Raw genomic sequence first — 15,000 nt, forward strand, 5'->3', positions numbered from 1 at the left:
AGAATAATTCTCAAAATAACAGCACTAACAGGTCTTGCTCCTTTTCTAGTGACTACACCTTAGACTGTAGTAAGTATAGCATAAGCACTTCTGTGTAAAAGTAACTTTACAAATGGCTATTCATGGAAAGAACACTTAAACACTGACCACTAGTAAAGAAACCAGTTTTATTTTGCAATATGAATAATTATGAGGATACCTATTTATTAAGGGAACTTAAAATATGGGAATTCCTTTTTAGTACAGAAAAAAAGAGCAAAACTGAATTCAACCAATTACTGGAACTCATTTTTTGTTGTGAGAGAGGGAACAAGACCCATGCATAGCCTATTCTGGAGTCTAGGCCACAGGCTTTATGCTACATTTAAAAACAACTCCAGGGCATTGCACCATGGGGTTCATATGATCATAGGTTCATAGGTTCTTACTAAGTCTCTGGCCAAGGGAACAACTGAGATGCTCAATCACATCATCATGTACTGGTGAGACACCAACAAAGCACTCAGTTAAGCAGGTCTATCCATATATCCCATGTGAAAGTTTGTGATTCCCAATCCAGTCATCCAGAGTGGTTTTAGAGGTTGTACGGGAAATAGTCTACTTGATTGTAATGGCAGTCTATTCCAGAAATGGTGACTGCATTGGGTATAAAGTTCACCTTTGCCTGAACCCTTTCTGACCAAACTATCTTTCTGAGAAATGAGGAAGAGCTTTGATTTAGGCAAGCAGTTTTCGGTAGCTTCCATCCTCCCAGATTATGACCTATGTCTTGAGGTAAATGCATTGCTTCCAAGTATGAAACAGAAAACCAGCAATGCACATGAATCCAGTTAAGAAAACAAATTAATTTCAATAAACTGGAATCAAGCAGAAGTAAATATATATTCTTAAACACAAGTGTGTTCACATCCACACGACACTTTATCAAGCCTGATTAATTGCCATGTGGATGTCAAAGTGCTTGTTTTATTTATGAATAAAGATTTACTTATGCTTGGTTCCACTTATGTTTTGTTGAAACTTGCTTCCAAGGAGCCAATTTGTGAATTATCGCATGTCTTCTCAAATAATAAAAGCTCTTCTGTGTAACATCAATGAAAGAAAAATAAAACAATTCCATCCCATTCCCTATGTCTCTGATAGAGGCAGTTAGTAAATCACCACCTATATAAATCACATTTCTGATTCACATTTGGATTGCACAGCTAGGGTTATAAGGGTCTTAGTGGTTTTTAGCCTAGTATACACCTATGAACCTATAAACCTATGAAATATTGTACTGAAACTAAACACCAAAAAAATGTGTTAATTGTATCTTTGGGAAGTCATCTACCCCAGAGAGCTACCAGATTAACAATATGCCTCTAAGAGTTTACTCAGTTGTTTGGGATTTTGGAATTTATGTGGACAGTGTCCTAACTTTTGACCAACATGTGTCTATTTTTGTAAGAAGGTCCTTGTATATTGCACACCTTATAAACAAAGGGATTGTGTCTAGATCTAGGGATGTCATTGTCTTCTTTTACTCAGCCAGTTTTAGGCCAGTCATTGAATATAGGTTTATAGGTCCATAGGAGGTTACTAGCCTAGCATTCTTAAAGCCCCTACAAGCTTAGCCATGTTAATCACAAGTTGCCCCAATTGTCCTTATGTAGACGTAATTTGCAGAGCAAGTCTATGGTCAACACTGACTACTCCTGTCCATGAGGGATATGGGTGCCACCTTCTGGGTGAATTTGCAGTCTCCCATCCATTTGTCTAAGTTGCACTTGAATAGGGTCAGTGAGGAACTCTGCTTCATGTGAACTGGAAGTTTATTCCAGAGGAGTGGCAGGCTCTGGGAGCTATATCTGTCTCCCCAGCATGTTCTGTTAATGTCACAGGCTAGGTTAAGATCCTTAGAATGAGTGACTGTTCTGCCATTAGATTTATGGTTGTACAGTATTTCCATCAGGGCAGGGTTGGAGACTGCCCTGTAAGCCAGGCACAAGTCACTTCTTATCAGTATATATGATACAGAGTGCAGTGACAGGACTTTCAGTCTATCCATGTACGTCATGGTTGGAAGCCCTGTATTTTCTTGGTGAGAACCACTGTAGTCTCTCCAGCTGCTGCAAGTGTCTGGTGAGGTACATGCAAAAGGGATTATTGTACTGTATTAGTGGTCTGATGAGGGCCAAGTACAGTGGGGTTATAATTTCCTTGGACCTGGATGCAATGCCCTTACTTATGAGGTGTGAAATGTAGAAGGCTTTCCTTGCCATTATAGAAACTTGGTGGACCAAGTTCAGAATGCTATCTACCTGTGTTCCCAGGTCTCACACCACTAGGGATGAGCTTTGTGGGGTGTTATCAATACTGTAATTAGTGAGGAATTCCACTTTACCAAAGGGCACAATAATGCACTTTTTGTGTTTAGTTTTAGACTGTGGCTTTGGCACCAGTCATTTGTCTGTGTTAACCCTTCCTGTGATATATTAACATTATTGGAAAACTCAATGATTGCAACCAATTTATAATCATCAGCAAAATTGGTAAGCCAAAAGCCATTACTTTAGCCTGGACTTCCAAGAAATAGATTCTGAACAGTAAAGGGCCCAGCGTAGATCCTTGTAGTATGCCACTAGTGATGGGTCTACTGGTAGAGGCTGAGTCTCCAACTTTGATAGTCTGTGGTCTGTTGGTGAGTCAGTTGGCTAGACACCTAGCGATGTTAACGTTAATCCCCAGTTGGGAGAGTTTCTCAGTGATAACTGCATGGGGGATTGTGTCAAAAGCCTTGGCCAGGTCAAGATAGATGGTATACACTGTCTTACCTTCATCCAGGGCTTTATTGATTTCTCAAAGAATTCTACTAGATTTATTAAGCATGATCTACCCTTAGTGAAACCATATTGGATTGGGTCTAGAGTCTGAAGTTCACCTATGCCCTTATTGATAAGATAATTCTTTCCATGGCCTTGCAGAAGAGACTGGTTAGACTTATGGGTCCATAGTTTCCAGGGTCAGTCGATGGCCCTCTTTTGTGCAAGTGGATTACGGTTGCTGTTCTACACTCTGCTGGAACAAAGCCAGTTCTCAGGCTATGTTTAAAGAGAACACTAAGTAGGCCCTGTTTCAGATTGCTTAGTAAGCAACCTGGGATGTTATCTGGTCCCACTGAGACCATATTTTTAGCCTTGGAAAGTGCAAATAAGACCTGATATCTAGAGATACTAGGCAGAGGACTGATGTCAGGTATTCTTTGGGGTAAGACAGGTGGGGCCAGGGGGGGGGGTGTTGAAGTTTGCATCAGATCTGTCAACTAGCAGGTTGGCAATTTCCTCCCGTGCATTATGAGTGGTACCATCTACTACCAGTTCGGCATGTAGATGGACATTTCCTTTTAGTTTACTAACATAAAGAATGCCTTATGATTATCCTTAGTTAGGAATGCTATTTATGCTTAGGAATTAGCTTTAGAGGATTTTACAAGGTTTATGATTTGCTTGTTCAAACTGCGGAGGAAATTCTTCCTCTGCTGGGTCAGTTTCCTCGTGGTCTTAGACATCAGTTTCTCCCTCTTGTTGTATATAATCTGTTTATACTTGAGGTCCACCAGGGTGGCTTGTTTTTTTTTTGGGAGGACCTGGTTTTGATACGGTCAGGTACAGCTAAGCCTATGCAGTTGCTTAAGTGTTTATACAGGGCATTGGAATACACCTCTGCATAGGAGTCATTGATGTCTGTGAATGCAGGGGATATAAACATTTTTATTCCATCACTTAGTAGTCTGTAGTTCACTTTGGAAAAGTTTTTTTTTATTTTTTTAGCACCTGTGGGGGTGTCAAGTCCAGCTGTTACTTCAAAATGAGACAGTTTTATGGTCCAAGATTACCAGGGAAGGCATGACACGGGGGGGGGGGCAGTGCAGTGACTCCCCATGTTCATCAGTACTATGTCTAGAACTTTTGAGCTCTTTGTGGGGGTGCAGACTATCTGTTCCAGAACATTTGAATTGCCAAAGTCTAGGAACTTCTGGGCAAGCACGTTTGGGCTGTGTATGTCACCCAGTTGATGGAAGGCTAGTTGAAAACACCCATGACTAAGGTGTTGGGCTGTATGGGGTGTGATTTCAGTAAGTCCATGTAGGTGGTGTGATTTTTTTTGGTTCATGGTGGGGGACCTCTATTTGGAAATGATGTGGTAGGGTATTTTGCCTATAGTTAGTTAGACATGGAGTAGGTAGACAAAGGCATACTATTTGACCAGTCTCGAGGTGTACTTGGCTATAATGAAGATGGATACACCACCACCTTTGGTTCTTTGACACTAATTTTGAGGTCTGAACGTGTACAAGGGATTGTAGCCTTGCACAGTATGGGTGTTCTCCATGGCCTTGAACCACATCTCAGTAACTGCACAGACATTAGCATCTTCCAAGGTGAGGGGTGCTTCCAGAGAGTGCAGCTTCATGTTTAGACTCCTAACATTAAGCAGCAGAATCTTGAGTTTGCCTTGAGCAGATTTTGTTACATCAGAAATATTATTATTTTGACATTGCCTAAAAAAAGGCACTATGGGGGAGGCAAGCACATTTGCCAGTGTCTTAAAGCCTAGAAGAGACAGCTGTAGACCACCTCAGCAAAGCACCATGGCCTGTCGAACATGTCATCCCAGGTTGATATATGCACTGGTTCCCCATGGAATGATAGTAGAAACTAAGCCAATTGTTGAAGTCGATCATTTTTTGTTTATATTGTGGCATCATCCTGGGTGAAGGTGGAATGCTGCTTAGGGCTAGGATCCTACTGGCCTTGGACACATAATCTGAGAGTACAGTCATGTCTCTCTTCATATAGTCCAGAGGGGTATGTCATTTACCCCAACATGTACTATGACAGAGTTGTAACGGTACTTGTTGTTGAGTGACTTGAGTGAATGTGTGATTCAATGTATCCTGGCACCTGACAGGGAGCTGACCATGACCTTCTCCTTGTCCAGCCTGGTGAGAGAACATTTGTGTGCCTTACTGTGGAATCATTTATGACCAGGACATTAGATTTAGAGCTGTTTGCCTTAAGGGCTTGTTTGCTGAGACATAGTTGTATGTGTTGTTATTTGTAGTGGTTTCTATTTGCATAACAGTGTGTGCACATTGTTTACATTTGGAAGGTCTGTGATCTTTTGGTAGACTTCTAGTGAGCACCTCCACATGTGTGGGTCTATGTCTCATGTCTTTATTTTGTGTGAGAGGTGTTGAGTGTGTACTGACAACCTGTTTGGTATCCATTTTATTTTACGTAATAGAAGTGGTTCCAGTTTCATATTGTACTTACATCTCTGAGATGGGGTATTTGTTTGCTGTTAGAGTAGGTGGTTGTCAGTGTGCATGAGGTAATTACTACATTGCCTCAGTATTCCCACGTCAATCATGCTGACCAGAGAAATGATGGGAAACTGCTTATCCATTATAGCAGGTATTTACCATATGAGCTAACAGGGAAGGAAATGGGCTAGTTTGACCAGTTTTTGTGCTAGGAATAACAAGGGTTGTCCAGTTGAAGGCAGAGGATGATGGGTGTGACAATGCTGCTCTGTGTGCAACTGAGTTGCCCATACTGCATCAGGGAAACTTGGGAGGGTCCCAATGACAGATGTTTTTGGAAAAATTGTGTTTCAAGGCATTTGCATCTATACAGGGCACTGCTAATCCCTGTTGCATGGTGTACAGCAACGCTCAAATGTGAGGCTTAAATACAGGCAAAATTAAACACTTTTAAACTAATCTACCGATGGGAAAGCACACAATGAACCTTCCTCCAGCAATCCACAATTCAGACAAGGCTGGATCCTACACTTTTCTGTCACAAGGGTGCAGGGGAGCCCCTCATAATTTAAGATGGCCAATTTAGTGCTCAAGTGTAACAAAAACAGGCTAGATTCAGCATATCTGAATCTAGACTATGCTATGCTATATAGGCTGAAAATACAGTTGAAAACAAGTGCAGAAAATAATGCAGTCACAACAGTAAAAAGGCAGAAATAATGCAGCAATTAGACACAATGCAATTTAAAATGTGCAATAGAAACACAAACTATACTTATTTTCTTGTTTTTATCTTGGATGCCTTGGATTAAAACAGAATCATTTTGGACCTCTGGCAAAAGACGTAAAACGTCAAGCAGCTCTGGTTAATTGAGTGCAAACCCTCTCAAATGTGAGGCTTAAATACAGGTGAAACTAAACACTTTAAGCTAATCTACCAATGGGAAAGCACACACTGAGCCTTCCTTTAGTACTTCCGAAGTATGGCAAAGCTGGATCTATACTATCCTGCCACAAGGGTGTAGGGGAGCCCCTCTTAAAGTAAGATGGCTGGTTTAGTTCTCAAGTGTAACAAAAACAGGTTGGATTCAGCAGATCTGAATCTATATTATGCTATCTTGACTGATAATACAGTTGAAAACAAGTGAAGAAAACAATGCAGTCACAACAGTAAAAAGGCAGAAATAATGCAGTAATCAGACACAACACAGTTTAAAAACTTCAATAGAAACACAAAGCATACTTATTTTCTTCTTTTTTGCCTTGGATTAAAGCGGAGTCACTCTGCACCTCTGGCAAAAGATGCCAAAAGCTGAGTTAATTGAGCCCAAACCCCTTTTGCATGTATCTGTCAAGACACACGCAGCAACTGGAACACCCACAGAGATACCTTACTAAAAGGATACAAGGTCTAAACAACATGTGCTACATGGACTGATTCAAAGCCCTGTCAGTATACTTGGTATCCTACAGACTGTTAGGAGATGACCTGTGTCTGAAAAACAAGGCATCCTCCAACCCATTACTGATGCATTTGCTGCACATCAGCAAGTCAGATGACATTAGAAATAACCGTTCTAGAGAAATATCCGTTCTAGAGATCTAAACCTCTTTTGCAACATCAACAGAATGGTTTGATGGTGCAGGTGTTCCTCACATAGGATACCACTGCTGTGGAACAGACTCCCCATCCACATAAAACAAAGTTCATCCCTGTTCATATTCAAGCACAACTTGGATCTATGGATCAGAAACAGAAAATGTCTCCCAGGACTGTCCCCTTCACTACTAATGGACAGAGGCAGCTTCTAAATGCTTTATCCCATGCATGTGCCCCCTCAAATTATCTATGGTATGATCACAGTTATTCTCATTAGGTGTAATATATAATTATTAATCATGAGATGGATAAGGCCAATCTACAGCCAAATGGAATAGGTTATTTCAAGCACAAAAAGGAAATTGGTTAAGCTTAAAATGGCTCACATGGATAGCTAGTCTAGTATGTATTTATAAACCTATATCATTCCAGGGGGTGATTAGTGTCCTTTTTAATACAGTGAGGAAGAGATGGTGGAGGCCATGTGCTCTCAGTACTTTGATGTTTTGGAATCTGACATTCTGTCTACCCTAGTACCCTAACCATGCACACTCTGCATTCTCCTTAAACTGTCCTTAGCCTCTTTATACCCCTGCCTTTTCAATTGCATACAAACAGAACTAACATACTCAGAAAGTACAAAACTACATAATTGTTGCACTAAGGCAGTAAACTGCTCTCAAGTTTCTTACTGCAGTCCAGTAGAAACTGCGTGCTGTAGTGCTTGGTATGGGAATTAAATTTGTTTCACCATCAAAAAAGAGTGAAAAGATGAGAAACAATAGACACAAAGGGAGATTTGTGCAGGATACCAGTGTAGAAATTAGATTGATATCCTTATGTCATTTCCTTACATTTGAGGCTGCAAATTTTACAGATGTATGTTCGTTCACACATCCAAACATGCACGTGCACACAACAACACACACACACACACACACACACACACACACACACACACACACACACACACACACACAGAATGATAGAAAAACAAACAGATTGGATAGATAGATAGATAGATAGATAGATAGATAGATAGATAGATAGATAGATAGATAGATGGATAGATAGATAGACAGACAGACAGACAGACAGGGGTGAGACAGATACATATAAATATATTAATACACAGATAAACACCCAGCATCGTAGGTATGGCAGCCATACCTGACTCAAGACTTTGAGTTATTGTTTCTGATGTAGCATATGGATATCAGAGAGCAATTTTGAGATCATACCACCTTAATGCCTTCATTAGTGAAACTACAGATCATAGGATCATAGGAGACTGCTAGGCTAATGGCTCCAGGGCCCTTACAAGCCCAGCCAAGTTCAATCCATGTTTCCAAGGGTGTTTGGTTCAAGCAGACACTAAAATCAGCACCTATTGCCCCTGTTCAAGAGGGACACAGGTGGGACCCCCGAGGCAAATTTCCTGTTACCCTATTAATCATCCAAATTATATTTAAATAGGCCCAGCAAGGGGCTTTGTTTAACATGAATAGGAAGTTTGTTCCAAAGGTAGGGCAACCTCTGTGAGACAAATCTGTCTTTTCAGCAAGTTCTGTTGATGTAACATACCAAGTTAAGGTCCTTTGAGCCAGTGACTCATGTGTCATTTGACTTCTGAATGTGCAGCATTTCCATTAAAGCTCAGTCAGAGATTGCGCTATATGCAAGGCACAGGTCATCTCTGAGAGGTTTGTATGACACACAGTAAAGTGACAATAATTTCAGTCTGTCCACATAAAATAGATCTTGAAGACCCTGAATTTTCTTTGCAAGGAACCTTTGTGGTCTCTCCAATTGCTGCAGGTGTTTGGAAAGGAACATACCAAAGGGAGCAATGTACTCTATTATTGGCCTGATGAGGGAAGAGTATGGGGGGGGGGGGGTTATAACCTCTTTTATAGTGGAGGCAATGCCCTTACTTATGAGATGAGCAATATAAAATGTCCTTCTTTCCACTGTGGAGGCATGGTGATCAAAGTTAAGGTTGCTGTCAACCTATGTGCCCAGATCTCTCACCACTGACTGTGTACTTAGGGTACTGCTATTGATGTGGTAGTTGCAGTAATATCACCCTTACCAAAGGGAGTGATAATGTATATTTTTGCATTAAGTTTAAGACCATGACTTTGGCACCAGTCATTAGTCTGTGTAAGACTTTCTTGCAGGATGTTGACATCACTAGGTGTTTCAGTGATCGCTCCCAGTTTGCAGTTATCAGCAAACTGTCAGCCACAGTCCTTTAGTTTTATCCTATACTTTGGAGAAGTAGATTCCAAAGAGTAGGGGTCCCATAACTGATCCCTATGGCACACCATATGTTATGGGTCTGCTGGAGGAGGTGGAGTCCCCTATTTTGACTGTATGAGTTCTATTAGTGAGCCAGTTTGCAACCCACCTGAAAATATATGGGTTGCTATCCAGCTGGGTGAGTTTATCAATGATGCCTGAGTGGGAGATTGTGTCAAAGGTCTTGGCTAAGTCTAGGTAGGCCATATGCACAGATTTGTCCTCATCTAGGGCTTTGGTGACTGTCTCAAAGAAGTCCACCAGGCTTAACAAGCATGATCTCCCCTTAACAAAGACAGACTGGGTGGGGTTGCGTCTTTGGAGATTTCCTATATCTTTGTTAATAAGGTTCATGATGATTTGTTTCATGGTCTTGCAGATAAGGCTGGTCAGGCTAATAGGTCTATAGTTCCAAGGGTCTGTGGATGCACCCCCTTTCTGTAAAGGGATGATGGTAGATGTTTTCCATTCTGCTGGGACAAAGCCAGTCCTTAGGCTGTGATTAAAAAGGGTGCTCAATGGTGATGCTAATTCCTGTTTTAACCCATGTAAAACACAGCCCGGGATGATGTCTGATCCCATAGATGCTGGGTTTTTGGCCTTGGAGAGGGCATTTAAGACTTGCTCCTCAGAGATACTAAGTGGGGGACAGGTGTTAGGGATGCTTTGGGGTATATGTGGCAGGGGCAGGGGAGTAAAGTTTTCACTGAACCTGTCAACCAACAGGTTTGCTGTATCCACAGGTTCTATATATGTAGTACCATTAACTACGAGTTCAGTGCAAATCTGTACCTTATCTTTGAGGTTACAGATGTAAATAAAGAAAGCCTTGTGGTAATCCTTAGTTAGGGAAGCTAATTTAGATTCATAGTTAGTTTTAGTGGACTTCACTAGGAGTTGTATTTGCTTGTTTAAGTTGAGGAGGAAATGTTTCCAGTTTTGAGATCGTTCCTTCTTACTCTTGGACAGCAGTTTCTTTCTCCTATTGTATAGCCTATTAATGGCAGTTGTCCACCAGGCAAGTTTGTTTTTCCTTGAAGATCTTGCTTTGGTTCTATCAGGTACAGCAGAGTCAATACAATTGTACAGGTGCTTGTATAAAGCATTGGTGAATAACATAACATAGGTGTCTGTTCCATCAGTGGAAGGAGGGACTATGAAGCTATTTATGCTATCACATAAGCTGTTGTAATTGGTCTTGAAGAAGTTTTTTAGTGTAGTTGTTGCTAAGGGAGGGGGGGTCTTGTGTTATTGTTACTGCTAGCGAGACTGATTTGTGGTCAGATCTCATCAGGGATGGCCACACACTCGGAGTGGTGCAGTGATCCCTCCTGTTGGTGAGCATCAGGTCCAGGATGTTTGAGCCCCTTGTGGGTGTGTCAGCCAGCTGGTCCAGGGCATTGGAGTTAACAAAGTCCAGGAACCTTTGGGCAAGTGTGTTAGAACATATATTAATTTATTAACCCAGTTTATGGACCAGTAATTAAAGTAATCCAAAACCAGGGTGTTTGGCTGTATCTCTATTGGCTCAAGTAGATCCAAGTAGGCTGAATGGATGTCCTGTTTCATGGAGGGGGTCCTATATCTGGCAATGACCTGAAGAGGGGTCTTAGCTACAGTCAACTGCACCTGAAGTAATTCATGGGAATTTTGCTGTTTAACCAGTCTAGAGGTGTATTTATCTTTAATGAATATTGATACAACAATATTGAGTGTCATGCTTTCTTATCTTAATGTGCATTAATGTTGCAGTAAGACTGACATACTGGAGGAGTGATAAGACTGGAAGAAGACCTGAATCCATGTGTGACTGGTTGCATGGTTTACAAAATTGTAAAATTATTATGGGAAATTTCCTGACTGTACTTGTGAGGTGGTGAAAGCATCATATACAGAATAGCAATGGAGACAAAAGACATGGACATATCTGTGAGGATATTTCAGGCATTGCAGATAAGAGTTAAAGCAAGACTGAACAGATATATGCAGATAGAAGGAGGCTGGGCTAATGCTCCACCATCTATATCACATAACTGATGATAAAAAAGGTTCCACTGACCAAGGTGATGTGATTGTCACACCTTTAGTTTTCTGAACTCTGCCATGACCAGAGAAGTGAAGCGCTGGCTACTCCAGCTGCTGTTGTTGAGCTCACATACAGATAATCATTTAAACAGCCATTATTAACAATATTTTTGCCATGGGTTAAAAGATCTTTTCTGTCTTTTGCTCTCCAACTCTTGTTGAAGGAATGCACCAGCTGTGGGACTGCACAGGGTGCCAATTGCCCTGAGCAGTCCTTTGATATGATATAGTCAAAGGGACATTGAGTAGAATAACAAACTAAAATCATTGTAAGCCTTGAGATGAACTAATCCACCACTTCTATGTACTGTACTCCATAATAAAGGAAAATGATATGGTAAAAATGCTTCATAAAATTAAAAAGGGGAAACTATTAACATATTTCAAATAAACAGTCTAACACTGTCTTACACCTTTAAAAATAGAAAATTATTAACACATTTCAACTATATTCTTCTTTTGGTAATGCAAGAAATATTCAGTGCCTGTGTAGGTGGCTGCTTTATGCCGAATAATCTGAGGATTCTCTTTATTAATAATGTTATTCTGGTCATTAGTTAATTTAAGCCAAGAAGCCACTATACTAACATGCTCTCAGAGGATAAGAAGCAGTTTTATATATATAATGCTTTAGCCTTTAACTATTATTTTCTTTCTCATTATAGAACAAATAAGTAAATTCTTATAAATGTTAATTTCTGGCAAATTAGTGCCAGCAGGAATTTATTTATCCTTCCCGCCTTGCCTAGCATATTCCATTAGCAATGTGTAAAATAAATTAATAAATGTAAAGGTCATGTAAATTATAGATGAGAATCACTCCTTTGTTATAATATTTGACAAAGAAAATATATAGACCTGGTATACGTCAGATTTTCTGGTTAAACAGGATATCTTGATCACATGGCATAATTTCTTAGGAAATGGTAAATTGCACTAAATGAGAAATGCAGCTTGTGTGTTTTGGAATTCATGTGACTTCATTAAATTAATGACTAACCTAATTTGCTTTTATCAAAGCCAAAGTAAACTATCTGTTAATTATCATGGGATATTGACATTTTGGCAGTCTTAGGTCATAAGCTTGATTTACTTGTCTATAGGACAGTTAAAGAGGAAATAGATGTTAACTTGATTAACAAGCAGTGCCAGAAACTGGAAGGTTTCTCCTTAATGGGATAAGTAACATCTGCTCTTTCCATGTTATGCTGTAAGGATATGACAGAAACAAACTGAAGTTAAAGGATTTTAGATGACCAAGATTAACTGAATGGGTGAATAACATATCTAATAGTTTTATGGAATCTTAATAATTTTTTCCTGAGTTTTAACATGATTTTCTCATCTCTTCCACCTCATTAAGATTGGCTCAGAAAATTCTGAACTCCTGCCTAAATGTCATTTTATGCATTGATAACTGAACTGGCATTTGGTTCAAGAAGAACTGTTTGGCAAAAGACTGAAAAATGGCAGTTGTCATGGTAATGGCCAAATGGAAAGAAATGACTGTTGTTGGCAGAAAGTCTAGTGAAGATGTACAGCAGAACATTAATATTTTATTTCTTTGTCAAAACTGAAAAAAAGATTACATTTCTAATACTTTTGCTGGATTTTTCAACATTGCTTTTCTGTACGTTCATTTTCAAAATACATAAAGAGAATACTTTCATATCCATATGACTTTATGAGGGGAAGTAAGTTCATTTCAGAACTTACATGCCTAATTTAAACACAAAGTGATTATGTCCTGAAGAAGGTACCCTAATAAACTGAGGAAATATAATATAAAAGTTGCATAATTGCTGATAGTGTTTAACGTACTGCATGAATATGACCTTTGTAGTTTTCCTCAAATGTGACTCCTTGTATTTGAAGGAAGAAAAAACACCTGTCATACACAAATGACTATGGAGCCGGGAATTCTTAATTAAATAAAGGTTTAAAATTAAAAAAATGTGTTCTAGTTTATGCTAAATATGACATATAATTAGGCATATACTAACAACTCTAAAATAAACTGATAGACCCTCTAAAGGAGTTGTCCCTTGAATGTCCATAGACAGAAGTTCATTTTCTTTCAGAGCTGTAAAATTCTCCTTCCTAAAATGTGTTGTGTTGCTGCATATTTTAATGCAGGTAATACCAATTGCAATAGAAGATTGCTACATTAGCCATAATGCTCATTGTTGTTTGTTTTAGGAGAGGATGGCAATCATTTTTTTTTGTAAATGAACAGTATTCATTTGTTAACCATATAAATTGACTGATTACTGTGGATTGTTTTCAACTATGACTGAGGTGACTTAGGCAGAGATAAATTTAATATGCATTAACATTTTAAAGTAACCGATAAACAAACATAGTTTTGGGAGTTAACTGAAGTAGTGGAAGAAAACTTGTGTAGACATGGGGACCACATGAAAGCTCGAGACAGACAGTGACTAAAGATGAGGATCCAACTGTTTTGCTAAGAGGCATAGATCTTAACCACTGGGCAAACATATCTTAAAGTATTAAAGCATTCCAAATGAATTTAATTCTTTATCTAGCAGATCCATAAATAGAAAAACTGTAACTTAGCAGTAAAACAAGTTGCAATTTTTAGAACAAGTATCACAAAAAAAAAATACGATGCAGAGCATTTAAATCATAGTAATTCTGCAAATAAAGATAGCAGTGAACAATGCCAGCATTAACATCAACAATTACAACAATAATGATAATAATAATAATTATAATAATAATAATAATGATACAGAGCAAAAGACTATTTTGCAGAGGGTCAAAGTCTCTACACCCAGTGTAGAGACTGGGCCTGGCATTCAAGAAGCTGAGCGCAAGGACGGTTTTAGCCTTACGCCGAGCATCCTCACTACAGATGGCGCAGCAACGACATATGAATATATATGAGGGCATGCCACCACACTCTCGATGTGCACAGGAAATGTGTGTGAGTGCAGGGGGCATGTACAAGTGCTCTACGGAGGTGTAAACATACCCCGACACTTGCAAAACCTACTATGCCTACTAGTAGAGCCCGCTCCTAATAGTAAGTCATTAAGTCAGTGTCCGTGGATACCGAAATGTATGCTAAGCATACAAGAGTGTCCACGAACAGTGAAATAAAATCGAAGTAGTAAAACAAAAGCACGTAATGAATGTAGATCCCTGTCCCTAGAACTGTCACAATTAGATTCCCTGTCCCCGTGTCCCTGTTATACATTCGAATTGCAACAATATCGAAGATGTAAGCAAAGCGCAGCATGTCTGCGCATTGCTGACCTCCGCTGAGCGTAGCTTACACATCATATTCATTCAAAAATAGAAAATCATGCAAAATCAATTTGTCAATAGTGTAGTGTTTAGAGCATCCACCTATCAAACAGGCATTCACGGTTCGAGCCCAACAATAGCACATATCATTTTCCATGTGGAATGAATGTCGTTTTGCCGTAAAACCGACATAAGAGTATCGCATGAAATATTTAACTTAAATATAATTCAAGCAAGGTGGCACTGTCATAATGAATAAGGTACTAGTAAGCAGCTGTAAGCACAAATAAGCAGCAGTAAAAAAATATAAGTACCAGTAAGCAAGTCTGAGTGCACTTGCGTGGGTCTAAGTAGTGCCCAGCATAGGAAATGTATATAAGTATATACAGTTATATAATATATATATATATATATATATATATATATATATATA

Source organism: Protopterus annectens, chromosome 9.part0 (assembly GCF_019279795.1).
Source record: "Protopterus annectens isolate FY-2018-M chromosome 9.part0, PAN1.0, whole genome shotgun sequence".
In the NCBI taxonomy this organism is placed as follows: Eukaryota; Metazoa; Chordata; order Ceratodontiformes; family Protopteridae; genus Protopterus; species Protopterus annectens.